This window comes from Oncorhynchus gorbuscha, unplaced genomic scaffold, assembly GCF_021184085.1.
Source record: "Oncorhynchus gorbuscha isolate QuinsamMale2020 ecotype Even-year unplaced genomic scaffold, OgorEven_v1.0 Un_scaffold_5:::fragment_6:::debris, whole genome shotgun sequence".
Classification (NCBI taxonomy): Eukaryota; Metazoa; Chordata; class Actinopteri; order Salmoniformes; family Salmonidae; genus Oncorhynchus; species Oncorhynchus gorbuscha.
In genome coordinates, this window is record NW_025745329.1 from 113,822 (window position 1) to 132,353 (window position 18,532).

At 41.0% G+C, this 18,532-nt stretch overlaps 1 protein-coding gene across 2 annotated transcripts in view; it reads left to right on the forward strand.

Annotated features, from left to right (window-relative positions):
* The first annotated feature begins 11,014 nt into the window (after nt 1–11,014).
* Nucleotides 11,015–18,532, forward strand: part of ctps1b (CTP synthase 1b) — a 29,225-nt gene continuing 21,707 nt past the window's right edge. The window contains exon 1 of one of the 2 annotated variants that reach the window (XM_046333690.1): nt 11,015–11,523. The gene's annotated coding sequence lies outside the window, so the exon portion shown is untranslated. Of the gene's footprint in view, nt 11,524–11,989; nt 12,122–18,532 lie in introns of those variants that run through there. The other variant, XM_046333691.1, reaches the window with a different exon arrangement.

Here is an 18,532-nt window from a genome sequence, read left to right on the forward strand (position 1 = left end):
CCACAAGCAGTCGCTAGAGTGCGATGAGTCATGTAAAGCTCCCCCAGCCAAACCCTGAGATTCAGTGCCTTAGACCTACTGAATTGTTAAAGTTCTGAGAACGGAGGTGATAAGTATCTGTTCTGGGAACATACAGTACATTTTTAGGTTGCAGGGAGGTTCTGAGAATGTTTTACTTTGGTTCCCTGAAAGTTTTCCTGGGAAGTTTTATTAACGTTCTAAGAACGGAAATTAAATGTTTTTAAATAACATTCGTAGAACACTCTTTGAATGTTAATGTTTTTAGTAACTGTTTTTTTATGGAAAGCTTTCTTAATGTTCTAATTACATCCTTTAAATAGAACCATGAGGAAACCTGCATAAAACATTATGTACTGAAATTCCCACCTAAGAAACATGTGGTTCTCAGAATGTTATGTATCTGGGTATCTTGCACCATTCCCAGAGCATTGTGGCAAAATAACCAAAGGACAACCATGCTCTCACCAAGTTCTAAGAAACATATGGTCCTCAGAACGTTATGTGCTAGCTGGTGTTGCTCTTATTTGGAGAAACAGAGGGTTACTTTGGAACTCATTGGTCTTCACAACACAATCAAATCATGTCAGATTGAAAGGGAAGCAATGCCGATTAACTGTGAATGACAGAACACTCATGCATTTAGACACTAATCAGTTAAATTGATTTTATTTGTTTATGAACCATTAGAGCTCCATACTGCACTAAAAGTTGGGTTCATATAATATTTTCAGTGTTGTAGAATAACGCATAATACTGTGAGTATTATACACAGGATTGAAAAGTTGTTGTCCAGATGTGTCAAAGGATACTGTACATACCCCATAACTCCAAATATTCATAATTCTACACAAAATACAGTCAAATGTTTTGTTTGAAAACATAGGTTGATAAATGAGGCCTCATGATCTTGTTCTCAAGTCTGCCATCGTGTCGTTCCTCGAAGGGGCGGACTGCAAATGGACAAGAGCATATGTTTTAAATTGATTTGTCCTTCTCATTTCCCTTCTCTAACCAGACAGCCCTCGTGGAGGGGGGTCTGCGGCAGGAAAAACAACAACATTGTCATCTGTTTTCAGGGAGGTGCCAGAATCCCAGTCTCTGGTTGTGTCTTGGCTCTGAGGAGCAATGCTGAGGAAGTCACATGCTATTAGCTGAGCTAGGAAAACAGCAGTGGAGTCTGAGATATGTTGGCCTCTGTGTCCAGTGTCCACACGCCAGCTCACAGATAACAGAGCAATGGCACACCCAGTGTTAATCTAGCATAGAAGGTATTTCCGCCCCCCCCCCTTTTGGTGACCTTCTCATTTGCCCCCTGTGTATCAACCATTACTTGCCTTCCAGTCCCATTCTTTCTTTTTCTCACGTTATTTTCCCAGATAACGAAATTTAATTAATTCTAGACACAGGGAGGACTTGTATAAAGTGCAGACCCACAACAGACAACACCCTCCAACTGAAGATTGTTTTCCTAGTAAATTGTGGCTTGGGCTGGAAGGGCGCTGTGGTAGGACACTCGGACCCACACAGTGTATTAACCAGGTTTAACATAATGACAACAAACTCCATGTTTGTAGCTCTTCCAAGAGGCAGCGCTGCATTTCACAGAGGCATAATTTTTTTCTCAGACTCATTTACTGCAGTACCTCACCAAGTTGTCAAATTATAGCCACTGTTAAGAATTACTGGTCATATCTCAAGTTCGCTACAACACTGAACCTTCACACTTGCGTCTATTTGTTATAACAGTAGTTTGGTCCTGAGGTTGCTGATAGTGAAGTACGGCATTATGTCTAAATGACCATGTGTGTTCACTGAAATCAAATCTCACACATTCCAATCTCACACATTCCAAAACCAGGCGAAGGAGAAAGTGTATCATTCATAAATAATGTGGATGGGGACCCAGGATAATGTTACTTTGTTTGTCCATGGTCTGCTACAGCCACTTTAGTCACTCACTGAACCCTCACTAAGCTTTGAAACCCCCAGGCCACCGGAGTACTGCTGGGAGAGTGAAACATGCATGGCATCTGACCCCAGCCCTGCTGCTGGACCAAAGTGAAGGTACTTTTAAAACCAGCACGAAATTAAAGTGTGTGTGTTTAGGATCAATATTTCACAAAGTGGATGATCTAAGACACGCTTTTTTGTTATGGGGCACCATGTCATCTTAGCTTCTTGAGTTCTCCTTGAGTTCTGATGTATTGTGCATGGATAAATCAGGTCAACCTTGAAGTATAATAACTCCTCTCGGTTCAAGCGTTTTAGCCTGGAGTTATTTTGGGTCAATTTTGAATCTACAATTGACATATCTTCCCTGGCCTTGTTGACCTTACTTCATTCAGTTTCGTAGAATCAGGGTTAGAGAGGGTCACAACATCAATAGTTAACATGTCCAGAATGACGACTGGTGGTATTTGACTGAGCCATCAATTTGAGAGTTTTTCTTAAAAATGACATTTATTTACCAGGTTTGGAACATATACCAGGACAATTGACACACAAACTTCTCTTTTATCTACAAGAGTCTGTCAGAGAAAAATGGGAAATAAATGATACAATAGCTAAACTATCGTGGAATTCAAAGCAAAAGGTGGAATTATCTTGGAGTTTCCCGATGTATTATTTTTAAATGCGCAAGTAGATAAGTCGAGGGAAGGAGAGACACTTCACACAGAAGGTTAATATCTGAATGGGCTAGGTTGTTATATGTAATTGGAGGGAGCAGCTTATGAAAATGTCATGGCAGGGACAAAGGCTTTAATTAGATCAAGATCATGAGCAGAAATTAATTAAAATCCCCACTCATTTATGGAGAGCTAAACTGGAGCAGGGCGGGAGAGTATGTAGGTGAAACTGGTTGTATGACATTGTAGTGTTGTAATAGTAGTATTTTGAGAAAGGATACCATTTATATCGCTTTTCAATTCCCTTAGGACTGTAAAGTATTATGTCACATGTAGGCCTAAGCAAGTCTGCATTCCTGTTCAATTGATTGTGACAATACTGTATTTTCAGGTCAGGCTGAGGTCTTTCCCTGCTGTGTACAAAAGTGTACAAAACATTAGGAACACCTGCTGTTCCCATGACAGACTGACCAGGTGAATGCTATGATCCCTTATTGATGTCACTTGTTAAATCCACCTCAAATCAGTGCAGATGAAGGGGATTAGACAGGTTAAAGAAGGATTTTTAAGGCTTGAGACAATTGAGACATGGTTTGTGTGCCATTAAGGGTGAATGGGGAAGACAACATATTTATTGGATATCGTAGTAGGTGCCAGGTGCATCGGTGTCAGGAATTGCAACCCTGCTGGGTTTTTTCACACTCAACACCTGACCTCTGTATCAAGAATAGTCCACCACCCAAAGGACATCCAGCCAACTTCACACAACTGTGGGAAGCATTGGAGCCAACATGGGCCAGCATCCCTGTGGAACGCTGTTGACACCTTGTAGGGGGGTATACTCAGTGTACATCATCAAGCAGGTTAACAAAAACAATGAGAGCTCACATGCAGTCTGGTGGTCATAGAACTAACTGCCACAAGATGGGGCCACCTTCTGCCTCCCACAACAGTAGGCCTCCCAGCCTCTGTGTGTATCAAAATGTAAAATGATGAGTTTGAACAATAACAAAACACGAGAATCCCCTTCAACATGTTTAACAATCAAATTACATTTGGGCCCCTAAAGTAAAGGCTGTTTTGAAAATATATTAGGTAATAGAATTGAATGACTAATGACTAAAACTTAAAGGGGAACTGCACCCGCTGATTTGGACTCGTTTTTTGGCTTGCTCCTCAAGAAATTCTGGCGGCCATGACAGAAGCCAAATGTGATTTGGCTTGGGGGTGTGGTTTGATGTGGGTGTTTCTTGGGGGTGTCCTTGCCGCCACCAAGACACACCCATCTGTCAGAACCTTGCCCACAGCTCCCCCCCCCAATCACAATAAACAAACCTCCTGCAGGTGGAGTTCAATAACAACAGGCAGATGTATGGTGAGAAACGCCAGAGGAATATTTTAATAGGTTAGTAGCCTACAGAGTAATATGAGAAGAATGCAATTGCTGAATTTACAGGTCTTACACTCAGCTGCCCCCCCACGTGGTTTGGTAAGAAGAATGCCCCTCTTCCCACAGGTGTGATTACTACCTCTGCGGGTTTAGAACTTGAGGTAGTTACCTCATATACGTACTTGGGAGTATGGCTAGATGGTACACTGTCCTTCTCTCAGCACATATCAAAGCTGCAGGCTAAAGTTAAATCTAGATTTGGTTTCTTCTATCGTAATTGTTCCTCTTTCACCCCAGCTGCCAAACTAACTCTGATTCAGATGACCATCTTACCCATGCTAGATTACGGGAATGTAATTTATAGATCGGCAGGTAAGGATGCTCTCGAGCGGCTAGATGTTCTTTACCATTCGGCCATCAGATTTGCCACCAATGCTCCTTATAGGACACATCACTGCACTCTATACTCTTCTGTAAACTGGTCATCTCTGTATACCCGTCGCAAGACCCACTGGTTGATGCTTATTTATAAAACCCTTAGACCTCACTCCCCCGCCCCATCTGAGATATCTAATGCAGCCCTCATCCTCCACACACAACACCCGTTCTACCAAGGTCCCCAAAGCACACACATCCGTGAGTTACTCGTCTTTTCAGTTTGCTGCAGCTAGCGACTGGAACGAGCTGCAACAAACACTCAAACTAGACAGTTTATCTCAATCTCTTCATTCAAAGACTCAATCATGGACACTCTTACTGGCAGTTGTGGCTGCTTTACGTGATGTATTGTTGTCTCTACCTTCTTGGCCTTTGTGCTGTTGTCTGTGCCCAATGTTTGTACCTTGTTTTGTGCTGCTGAAATGCTGTGTTGATACCATGTTGTTGTCATGTTGCTACCATGCTTTGTTGTCATGTGTTGCTGCCATGCTATGTTGTTGTCTTAGGTCTTGCTTTATGTAGTGTTGTCTCTCTTGTCGTGATACGTGTTGAATTTAAAAAAAAAATAATTCCAGCCTCCTTCCCCGCAGGAGGCATTTTGGTAGGCCATCATTGTAAATAAGAATGCAAAGTTAAATAAAGGTAAATAAAAATAATGTGTGTAGATATTCTAAACTAAGTGTTTTGATAACATGCAAATGTAGTAACAGGTCCATGTAGAATAAACAACCCTTTACATAAAACCATAGAATCAGTGTTCTGCTGATATAACAATGTGCACCTTTCATCATTCATTGTCATTCCCTGCCGATAGAGATACTGTGCCTATCAACATTTTGTCTGGTGATAATTCGGCTACCTTGGTAAACATGTCAGAGTGGTCATACCTTCCTATATGGTGTCCTGTATACACCAGGATTTACCTGATCCTGGTGCAGAATACACTGAGTTTCTCCCTCCCCATATTGACTGATACCATTCAATTCAATAATAAAAGACAACCAGTAAAAGTTGTCTAGTAAAATGTTCATGCCAAGTACCAGGTCTCTCTCAATTTAGAGACATCAGTATGAAGCCCGTATGTCAGTCTGGACTTCACATCACATCATTTTGCAAGTCTCCTAGTGCTGGGTCAATAGATGTGTAACAGTATAATTTTAAACCGTCCCCTCGCCCATACCCGGGCGCGAACCAGGGACCTTCTGCACACAACGACAACAGTCACCCCTCGAAGCATCGTTACCCATCGCTCCACAAAGGCCGCGGCCCTTGCAGAGCAAGGGGAACTACTACTTCAAGGTCTCAGAGCAAGTGACGTAACCGATTGAAACGCTATTTAGCGCACACCGCTAACTAAGCTAGCCGTTTCACATCCGTTACAGATGCATCTGTGAACAAATACACAGTCACTGTTCGATTACCAATGCCAGTTAGGATATGTGATATACAATGTTAAAGTTTGAACAGGTCAGACTAAACCTACCTACCTCTCCATTGACGACCGTTAGTAAGCAGGCAAGAAGTGAGGCTGGAGGTAAGTTCTTTGCCAGCGCTCCATTGATGGGCATGGCAGCATAGATGAACTCCTAGCCCCTCAAAGATACTGGTCATTCACACAAACAGAGCACTGATTACATTATTAATGGTGGTTATAATTAGCATGGTGAAATCAACCTGATCGTTGCATTCACCTTTCTATTTCACTTCAGATGTCATGATATGCAAAGTGAAATATTATGACCAGGCTATGTTATGAAGGTGAATTGGGACCAAACTCACAACTGTTTGACCTTGACCAGGGCAAATGTCACCAACCTGATTCAAGTGTTCCCACTGTTCCATTTATAGGAATGCTCACAGGAAGGGCATGTCTGTGTGTTTGTGGGTCCCCTTGCTGGTCTTTTCTATGTTGCATGAAACTGGACATCTCTCAAACAACTGCAGCAGGCAATGTACTTCGTCATCTTACGAGGTGGTGTTGACTGGTAGGATCTGGGACAGCGTGATACAATAGACAGCCAAGTAACACATTTCATTGTTATAAAGAAAGGACTAAGTGTTTTGATAATGTACTTCACAACCAAAATGACTCTGCTACTTGTATCTGCTTGGCTGGGTAATTCAAATGAGTTTTTCAAACTGGATATATTTATTTAGTATACAACTTCACATAACACTCATTACACTCATAACACTCATTACCGTTGTTGATGAAGCCGTCTGTGTCATCAGGGCAGTAACTCGGTCAAGATAATTCTAGGTTGTCACTAGTTACAGCCACAAAGTCATAGGCCGCCTATTTCTACAATTGCTCTTCTTAAAATGTGATTTTAAACCTAACCTTAACCACACAGATAACCTTATGCCTAACATCAGTGGTGTAGCCAGAAATTAATTAGTGAGTGTGTGGACAAAAATTACCTCCGATTGGGAAATGTAATTTTGAACAGTATTCCAACTCGAAATTCCAAGTTGCAAACTCAGGCATTTTTCTAAGTGCTCTGACTTTCCGATCTGAAGATCACTGACGTCATGTTTGACCTAGTTTTTCCCCTCCCAGTTCCCTTGAAAGCACCAATAGTTCACTGTATTAGTCAGACATGAGTTAGCTACATCCATTATTAAGTTTTGCCCTAAACAAAATGGAATACACCTGTACGAGCTACAAAATAACTTGCAAATACGACTTGTAGGCTAACATTAGCTAGTTAGTTAACTAACGTTAGCTAGTATGTAGCCAACCTGCCTTGCTAGCATTATCAAATGATAAAGTTACATAACCAGCAGTATCTAGATAATACACAATAAACTTGTATGAGCTACGACCTAACTACGTTCAAATGAGGTATCTAGCTAGCTAGTTACATTAGCTTGCCTGGCTCGCTAGATCAAAATATAGCTAGCTACCTACAGTGTCTTCAGAAAGTTCACACACCCATTTACTTCTTCCACATTTTGTTGTCACATCCCAAATTTGTAATTTATTGAATTCAGAATATTTTTGGTCACTGGCCTACACACAATACCCCACAATGTCAACGTTGAATTATGTTTTTTGGAAAATGCTTACAAATTAATAAAAAAATGAAAAGCTGAAATGTCTTGAGTCAATAAGTACTCAACACCTTTGTTATGGCAAGCCTAAATAAATGCAGGATTACAAATGTGCTTAACAAGTCACATAATAAGTTGCATAGACTCACTCTGTGTGCAATAATAGTGTTTAACATGATTTTTTAATGACTACCTCATCTCTGTTTCCCACACACACACAATTATCTGTAAGGTCCCTCAGTCGAGCAGTGAATTTCAAACACAGATTTAACCACAAAACACCAGGAAGGTTTTCCAATGCCTCACAAAGAAGGGCACCTATCGGTAGATGGTACAAAATGTAAAAGCAGACTTCTGTAGCTCAGTTGGTAGAGCATGGCGCTTGTAACGCCAGGGTAGTGGGTTCGATTCCCGGGACCACCCATACGTAGAATGTATGCACACATGACTGTAAGTCGCTTTGGATAAAAGCGTCTGCAAAATGGCATATATTATTATTATTATTATTACATTGAATATCCCTTTGAACATGGTGGAGATATTAATTACACTTTGGATGGTATAACAATACTTCTTTTTTTATTTAACCTTTATTGTAACTAGGCAAGTCAGTTAAGAACAAATTGTTATTTACAATGATGGCCTACGCCGGCTAGACCGCTGTGCCACTCGGGAGCCCCGTCACTACAAAGATACAGGCGTCTTTCCTAACTCAGTTGCCGGAGAGGAAGGAAACCGCTCAGGGATTTGACCATAAGGGCAATGGTGACTTTAAAACAGGTACAGCTGTGATAAGAGAAAACTGAGGGTGGATCAACAACCAGCGGTGGAAAAGTACCCAATTGTCATACTTGAGTAAAAGTAAAGATACCTTAATAGAAAATAGTAAGTGAAATTCACCCAGTAAAATACTACTTGAGTAAATGTCTAACAGTATTTGGTTTTAAATATACTTAAGTATAAAAGTAAATGTAATTGCTAAAATATACTTAAGTATCAAAAGTAAAAGTATTAATCATTTTTAAAATTCTTATATTAAGCAAACCAGACACCCCTTTTTTCCAGATAGCCAGGGGCACACTCCAACACTCAGCCATCATTTACAAACAAAGCATGTGTGTTTAGTGAGTCCGTCAGACAAGAGGTAGTTGGGATGTTCTCTTGATAAGTGCGTGAATTTTTCAATTTTCCTGTCCTGCTAAGCTTTCCAAATGTAACAAGTACTTTTGGGTGTCAGGAAAAATGTATGGAGTAAAAGGTACTTTATTTTTTTTAAAGAATGTAGTGAAGTAAAAGTAGTCAAAAATATAAATAGTCAGGTACAGATACCCCAAAATAGCTACTTAAGTAGTACTATTTTTAGTTAAGTACTTTACACCACTGTCAACAACATTGTAGTTACTCCACAATACTAACCTAATTGACAGAGATGCAGTCTCAATCACCAGCATCATCCGGGTTAGGGTTTGGCTGGGGTAGACCTTCATTGTAAAATAAAAATTTGTTCTTAACTGACTTGCCAAGTTAAATAAAAGGTTAAGGAGAACCATGGAGACGCACCACTCCAGCACCATCCATTTTCAGGGCTAGTTGATTCAGCAGGTCAGTTGTTACACACTCCTAGCGGATTCCGACTTCCATGGCCACCGTCCTGCTGTCCAAGAATAAACGAATGTTAGAGTTTATGTGACGGCCCTTCAGAAGTCCCGTTTGAGTCTCATTTATAATGGTATCTATTCCTTTCTTTAATCTGTTGGCATAAACCAGAGCAATCAATTTGTAATCAATATTTAATAAAGCATTTGGTTTCCAATTGTCTATAAGAGAAGGGTCTTTATCGGGCTTCGGAATCAATGAAATAAGGCCCTGTTTCATAGTGGAGACCATTTCCCCATTTTTAACGCAATCTTGAAACATATTGAAAATGGGGTCTTCTAGTAACCCCCAAAACTGTCTATAGAATTCAACTGACAGGGCCATCAGGGCCAGGTGATTTCCCTTTTTTCTTTGAATTCAGAACCTCTAATTTCTTCAATTGACGTAGGTGAATTGCAAAATGAGTGGAAATCATCCTCAATTACATGGCCAGAATTCTGAATGTGGCAAATGTAGCTTTCACAACCATCTTCCTGAAATTGAGAGCTGTAAAGGTTTTCATAAAAGGAATTGACAAATTATGATATTTTAATGGGATCTTTGCATAAAACATAGTTAATTTTGAGTGCAGTTATAGATTTTATTTTGTGGTTTCTCTTTTCAAGTGCAAAAAAGTAACTAGTGTTTCATTCCCCCTCTTCAATCCATTATGCTCTTGAAATTACAAAGGCACCCTTTGCCAAATCTGTGTAAAGCTGTCCTAATTATAGTTGTAAAGACTTGAATACAGACTCCTCTTCTTCAGATAGATAATATTTCTTTAGAAAACTGTCAAGCTTGCTCATCAGCTCCTTTTCTCTAGGCTCTTTAATTGCATCAGCTCTTTGGCGAGTTTAATGGCCACTTTATATTTGAAAAATTCCCATCTACTTCCATGACCCAAGTCTTTTCTAGCAAAAATATATTCAGCTAATGATTTGATGTTTTCAATGAGAGTAGTATCTTTAAGAAGTGTGTTGTTTAATTTCCAATAACCTCGAGTACCTTTTGATTTTTGAGTAGCTTGTAAATTCAGGGAAATCAAGTGATGATCAGAAAAGGGAGCCAACTGATGATCTACATCTATACATTTTAACAAAAAGAGGGGCATTATGAATAAACCTATTCTAGATTTACGTGACATAGTTGTTGGTACAGGTATAACCCTTTGCATTTGGATTGAAATAACGCCAGACATCCTCAACACAGAGATCATTGCATAATGTAACGATAATGTTACTATCTTGAGGGCTTTGACTCGTTCTAGGAGGAAAACGATCAGCAGATGCATCAGGTGTTTCATTAAAATCCCCTGAAATAATTAGAAAAGCCTCTGAGTATTTGTTGCTTAAATCCTGTACTTTCCTGGTAAATTGGGTAAAAAGGGTCTTATTAGGAGTATGTGAGTTATGTCCGTATACATTACAGATGATGAAAATAGCATTGTCAAGTTTAACAGTTACTATGACCCATATCCCGTCTTGTGAAGATGTGGATTCTAGAACGTCACCTTTAAACTTGTGAATAAGTGTCAAAACACCAGCAGAATGATTTGATCCATGACTGAAATAGGCCATATCTCCCCATTGTGCTTTCCAAAGTTTAAAATCACTTTCCTTCCTGAATGACACAATCTGCGCTACTGCGTTTACAATATAAAAATAAAAGCTTTCCTTTTTGTAGGATTTCTCAAACCCCTAGCATTCAGGCTAACGATATCGAGTGAACTGAAAACGAACTCCGGCATTTAAAAAAAAAAGAACACAAATTAGATAACACAAGTAGTAATGTGACCAATAAAACAAACAGTGAACCTTGAGATGATTACTCCGACGGAAAACTACGCTCGGCTGAGGTAGCGGTGGTGGTTAACAGAATAACAAATCTATTTACTTCCTTTTGTTGTTGGCAAGTGTTCATCGGTTGTAGTTCGAACGGTACATTTACTCGTGGCAGTACATTAACTGTACTCGTGGTATTACTCACAGTTCCAATTTGGTTAATGTCAACAGAGTTACCCAGTAATCATTCTTCCTTCGATAAACGCGTGTGGGCCCTTAAACCCAGCCTTCTTTCCCTCTTTGTCGTGCCTTCTCCAAGCAAGTACCCATTTCTACCGCAAACACAACAGTGACGATGAAGAGGTGGTGACGTTGCTCAAAGTCCTTCTCATGAGTGTTTACTGTGCAGTGCGCAGCAAATTGTACACCATTTGGCTGATCTGCATGCAACGTCAACTCTTTTCACTTTGTAATATGTAAATCATTGCATTCAATTCTGCCTTGTTTTTGCGTCTGCGAAGTATTCTTTTGTGTCAGTTTACGCCACACGTGTACCAACACAGAAGAACGTGCGCAGGCAAGTAGTAACAATATCGTGCATGACACAGAATACATACAGAATACATCATTACATGTGTGATCCTCCTGGGGCTTGTGTGAACGATTTAATCTGTATTTGTATAATTCGGCGAGTTCAAATCGAGTAGAAGCTAGCTACGAGTTTGCTGTGCTAACTCCACCAGATAGTTAGCAAGACAGCTACGGATTAGTATTGTAGTTTGATCAAGTGAGGTCTACTGTTGCAATGTTAATGGACTCTCCCAGTAGTGATAAAGTCATTTTACATCGCTAGCTAGCGAGATCATGTAAGAAGCAGCGAACCTGGCTGGCTATACTTGTCATATCATGTGACTTATATTTTAGTGTATAAACAAAACGATCGAAACAGAAACGATGTGATTGCCATGAGGAATTCGCAATTAATATTCAACTGTAGAGCCATTTTTATTTCCCGCCATTGGATTTCCGCAATTGTGACAAGTTGAAACTGGGTGAACAACCCGTCTCGAGCTCCAGACAAAATAAACTACAGCCACATAGAACACTATAGTAGTTAGAAGTGAACATACAAACATGAACGGTGTTCATGTAATAGAAGAGATCCAAACACTACGGTGAGTGTATTACAGCTACCATGACATGATTGAATGTTATGGTGCTTTCAAGACAACTGGGAATTCGGGAAGATTCGAGTGGTAAATGAGGTCAAATCATTACAGTGCTGTTCAGGTCGGAAGGTATGAGCTCGAGAAAGGTTTCCGATTTAGAATTCCGAGTTGGGTGAGTGTTACACGATTTTTCACAGTCGAACAGATTTTTTTCCCCCTCCGAGTTTCCAGTTGTCTTGATCGGACAGAGGTCGGATATTTCCGAGTTCCCAGTTTAGTTTGAATGCGGCATTAGGCTAACGTTACATTATTTAAATGAAGACTAAGATGTCGGGGGAAACGAATTGCCTCGATCAATCAAACTTATGGTGTATTATGACAACAAGTACTTCGCCATTTATATCATTCATTAATAGAGGTCGACCGATCATGATTTTTCAACGCCAATGTTTTTGGAGGACCAAAAAATCCATACCGACTAATCGGCCAATTGATATATAATGACAATTACAACTATATTGAATGAACAATGAACACTTATTTTAACTTAATATAATACATACATAAAATCTATTTAGTCTCAAATAAATAATGAAACATGTTAAATTTGGTTTAAATAATGCAAAAACACAGTGTTGGGGAAGAAAGTAAAAGTGCAATATGTGCCATGTGAAAAAGCTAACATTTAAGTACCTTGCTCAGAACATAAGAACATGTGAAAGCTGGTGGTTCAATATTCCCAGTTCTTCAATATTCCCAGTTAAGAAGTTTTAGGTTGTAGTTATTATAGGAATTATGACGTGTCGACCATTTCTCTCTATACCATTTATAGTTCATAGACCTTTGACTATTGAATGTTCTTATAGGCACTTTAGTATTGCCAGCCTAATCTTGGGAGTTGATAGGCTTGAAGTTTCCTCGTGGATTGCAATGTAATCGGCATCCAAAATTATGAAAACTTGAAATCGGCCCTAATTAATCGGTTGATCTCTATTCATAACTCATTTGATTAATGTTTCTCCGGCCTTAAATTGCTTTAGTCGAAAGGCCGGCAGATTGCTTTCATTTCACTATGTATGCAGCCGGCAATACACTTGCACCAGTTCATAACCAAAACAATCTAATTTCAGACTGCAAAGGCGTTGATTTCCTCCTTAACTATATTTAATGGTGAGAAGGTGGGGAACATGTTAGGGATGGGCATGAGTACTCGAACAGATATCAAAACTCAATCTTTAAAGCTGCAATATGTAACTTTTTGTGCAACCTGACTAAATTCACATAGAAATGTGAGTTACAGGTCCTGTCATTCTAATTGAAAGTAAGTCTACACGTGCGTCCACCATCGCGAGCATGGTGATTTTGGCCATCCACACCAGATGCGATGAGGACACACAAGTTGAAATATCAAAATGAACTCTGAACCAACTATATTAATTTGGGGACAGGCCAAAATATTCATGGACATTTAGCGAGCTAGCTAGCTCATTTGTCTTGTGATTTAAACATTGAAATGCACATGTTCCATTTTTCTGAATCTTTGTATAATTTGACACATGACATCATGTGTTCTCTAACTAATCCACAGATAAAAGGGGAAACCTACTTAGTTTCTAGTAATCACTCCCCTTTCAGCAACTAACTAAGGTGCATTACTGCCACCAACTGGACTGGTGTGTGGAACTCTGTTCATCTTTCAATCACCCATGTGGGTAAATGCCCTCGAAAAACCAATGAGGAGATGGGAGAGGCGGAACTTGCAGTGCATCATGATTCAAAAATAGAATGAAGTTCAACTTTACATGCTGACCAGACCACACATGCACGTTGATTTAGTCCCCCCACATGCATGTTGAAATATCAAAACAAACTCTGAACCAATTTTATTAATTTGGGGACAGGTCGAAAAGCATTAAACATGAATGGCAATTTAGAGGGCTAACTTGCTGTTGCTAGCTAATTGGTCCCGGGATATAAAAATTGGGTTGTTATTTTGCCTCATGCATAAGGTACTCTACTATGACAATTAATCCACAGATAAACCAGTAAACTGAATTTGTTTCTAGTCATCTCTCCTCCTTCGGGCTTCTTCTTATTTTGACTTTATATGGCAGTTGGCAACCAACTTTAAGGTGCATTACCACAACCGACTGGAGTGTTCATCTTTCAATCAGCCACGTGGGTATATGCTCCTAAAAACCAATGAGGAGATGGAAGAAGCAGGACTTGAGCGTGACAAATAAACTCAGCAAAAAAAGAAATGTCCCTTTTTCAGGACCCAGTCTTTCAAAGATAATTCGGAAAAATCCTAATTATTTAACATATCTTCATTGTAAAGTGTTTCAACACTGTTTCCCATGCTTGTTCAATGAACCATAAACAATTAATGAACATGCACCTGTGGAACGGTTGTGAAGACACTGACAGCTTACAGACGGTAGGCAATTAAGGTCACACTTATGAAAACTTAAGACACTAGAGAGGCCTCTCTACTGACTCTGAAAAACACCAAAAGAAAGATATCCAGGGTCCCTGCTCATCTGCATGAATGTGCCTTAGGCATGCTGCAAGGAGGCATGGGGATTGCAGATGTGGCCAGGGCAATAAATTGCAATGTCCGTACTGTGAGACGCCTAAGACAGCGCTACAGGGAGACAGGACGAACAGCTGATCGTCCTCGCAGTGGCAGACCACGTGTAACAATACCTGCACAGGATCGGTACATCCGAACATGACACCTGCGGGACAGGTACAGGATGGTAACAACAACTGCCCGAGTTATACCAGGAACGCACAATCCCTCCATCAGTGCTCAAACTGTCCGCAATAGGCTGAGAGGGGCTGGACTGAGGGCTTGTAGGCCTGTTGTAAGGCAGGTCCTCACCAGACATCACCAGCAACGACGTCGGCTGTGGGCACAAACCCACCGTCGCTGGACCAGACAGGACTGGCAAAAAGTGCTCTTCACTGACGAGTCGCGGTTTCGTCTCACCAGGGGTGGTGGTCGGATTCACGTTTATCGTCGAAGGAATGAGCGTTACACCAAAGCCTGTACTCTGAAGCGGGATCGAGGTGGAGGGTCCGTCATGGTCTGGGGCCGTGTGTCACAGCATCATGGACTGAGCTTGTTGTTACAGGGAAGCCATCCTCCTCATGTGGTAGCCTTCCTGCAGGCTCATCCTGACATGACCCTCCAGTATGACCAAGCCACCAGGCATGCTGCTCGTTCTGTGCGTAATTTCCTGCCAGACAGGCCAGCAAAAAGCCCGGATCTCAATCCCATTGAGCGTATCTGAGACCTGTTGGATTGGAGGGTGAGGGCTAGGGCCATTCCCCCCAGAAATGTCTTGGAACTTGCAAGTGCCTTGGTGGAAGAGTAGGGTAACATCTCACAGCAAGAACTGGCAAATCTGGTGCAGTCCATGAGGAGGAGATGCACTGCAGTACTTAATGCAGCTGGTCGCCACACCAGATACTGACTGTTACTTTTGATATTGAACCCCCCCCTTTGTTCAGGGACACAATTCAAGTTCTGTTGGTCAAATGTCTGTGGAGCTTGTTCAGTTTATGTCTCAGTTGTTGAATCTTATGTTCATAGAAATATTTACACATGTTAAGTTTGCTGAAGATAAACACAGTTGACAGTGAGAGGACGTTTCTTTTTTTGGTTGAGTTTAGAACCAAATTCTATTTTAGCGCCTGGCTACGCAGATGCTCGCGAGCAGAGTGGGTGCATAACATGTATGTGTTCATTTATTTGTGGTCAGAATGTAAGAAGCAGTAAATCTGTTCTATTTGCACTATTTTTATGCTTCCCGTACTTCATTTTTTTTTTGTCTTTTACTTAGTTTTGTACTCCAGTTTCAAACAGATGAAAATACAATATTTTTGGTTATGGAAAATATCTTTCACACTAAACATTGCTTGTTTTGCCACAAACTGAAATTAGGCAAACTATTATAATTTTAGCAACCAGGAAATGGCGGAGCGATTTCTGCATAGTGTATCTTTAACCAGAGATTAAAAAAAATACTATAAAACTATTTGGTGGAATGTGCTTTGTGGCTTTGTCCCCCCCAAAATTTGTAATTTCACCCCCCCCCCTAAGTTTTAGATGCACTATTGTTAAGTGACTGTCCCACTGGATGTCATAAGGTGAATGCACCAATTTGTAAGTCGCTCTGGATAAGAGCGTCTGCTAAATGACTTAAATGTAAATGTAAATGTAATGTGTTCCAGTTGTACATGGTTTGCGCACCACAACAAAAAAGGCAAGCATCACACAGCTCCCTAAATTCCCTTTCCCCTCCGTGTCTCACTCAATTGCATTTTGACCGTTCCCTCTACACCGTTGGCCACCAACCGGTTGATCTCTAAGACATTCATAGTCGATCGCCAAACATTTCTGGGGGGAAAAAAACGCTGAAGTCTTGTGTTCCAATTTGTATTTTTTCATCTAGCGCTGTGGGCGGTAGGTGCACGATTCAGCTGCCTTCCGCACCAGATAGTTGGTGTTCCCATTTTGACTAATTTAATGTGTCTGAAGGTTCAATCTCTGCCTTCCCAGTGGGACCGATGAGCAAATCAAGTGCACTATACACTACCATTCAAAAGTTTGGGGTCACTTATAAATGTCCTTGTTTTTGAAAGAAAAACACATTTTTTTGTCTATTTAAAATAACATCAAATTGATCAGAAATAAAGTGTAGATATTGTTAATATTGTAAATGACTATTGTAGCTGGAAACGGCTGATTATTAATGGAATATCTACATAGGTGTACAGTGGCCCATTATCAGTAACCATCTCTCCTGTGTTCCAATTGCACGTTGTGTTAGCTCATCCAAGTTTATAATTTTAAAAGGCTAATTGATCATTAAAAAAACATTTTGCAACTATGTTAGCACAGCTGAAAAGAAGCAATTACAATTGGCCTTTAGACTCGTTGAGTATCTGGAGCATCACCATTTGTGGGTTCGAATACAGACTCAAAGTGGCCAGAAACAAAGACCTTTCTTCTGAAACTCGTCAGTCTATTCTTGTTCTGAGAAATGAAGGCTATTCCATGTAAGACATTTCCAAGAAACTGAAGATCTCGTACAACGCTGTGTACTACCTTCACAGAACAGCACAAACTGTCTCTAACCAGAATAGAAAGAGGAGTGGGAGGCCCCAGTGCACAACTGAGCAAGAGGACAAGTACATTAGAGTTTGAGAAACGGACTCCTCACAAGTCCTCAACTGGCAGCTTCATTAAAAACACCAGTCTCAACGTCAACAGTGAAGAGGCGACCTCGGGATGCTAGCCTTCTAGGCAGAGTTGCAAAGGGGAAAAAAGCCATAACTCAGACTGGCCAATAAGAAGAAAAGATTAAGATGGGCAAAAGAACACAGACACTGGACAGAGGAACTCTGTCTAGAAGGCCAGCATCCCGGAGTCGCCTCTTCACTGTTGACGTTGAGACTGATATTTTGCTTGGCATTGCACATTGTTATCTTAGGCTTGTGTGCTGCTACTCGGCCATGGAAACGCATTTCATGAAGCTACAAATGAACAGTTATTGTGCTGACATCTCTTCCAGAGGCAGTTTGGAACTCTGTAGTGAGTGTTGCAACCGAGAACAGGCGTTTTTTATGCGCTTCAGCCCTTGGCGGTCCCTTTCTGTGAGGTTGTGTGGCCTACCACTTTGCGACCGAGTCGTTGTTGTTCTTAGATGTTTCCACTTCACAATTACACCACTTAAAGTTGACCATGGAAGCTCTAAATGTATGAGCTGGCTTGTTGGAAAGGTGCAATGTTGAAAGTCACTGAGCTTTTCAGTAAGGCCATTCTACTGACAATGTTTGTCTATAGAGATAGACATTTACATTACATTTAAGTCATTTAGCAGACGCTCTTATCCAGAGCGACTTACAAATTGGTGCATTCACCTTATGACATCCAGTGGAACAGCCACTTTACAATAGTGCATCTACATATTTTAAGGGGGGGGGTGAGAAGGATTACTTTATCCTATCCTAGGTATTCCTTAAAGAGGTGGGGTTTCAGGTGTCTCCGGAAGGTGGTGATTGACTCCGCTGTCCTGGCGTCGTGAGGGAGTTTGTTCCACCATTGGGGAGCCAGAGCAGCGAACAGTTTTGACTGGGCTGAGCGGGAACTGTACTTCCTCAGTGGTAGGGAGGCGAGCAGGCCAGAGGTGGATGAACGCAGTGCCCTTATTTGGGTGTAGGGCCTGATCAGAGCCTGGAGGTACTGAGGTGCCGTTCCCCTCACAGCTCCGTAGGCAAGCACCATGGTCTTGTAGCGGATGCGAGCTTCAACTGGAAGCCAGTGGAGAGAGCGGAGGAGCGGGGTGACGTGAGAGAACTTGGGAAGGTTGAACACCAGACGGGCTGCGGCGTTCTGGATGAGTTGTA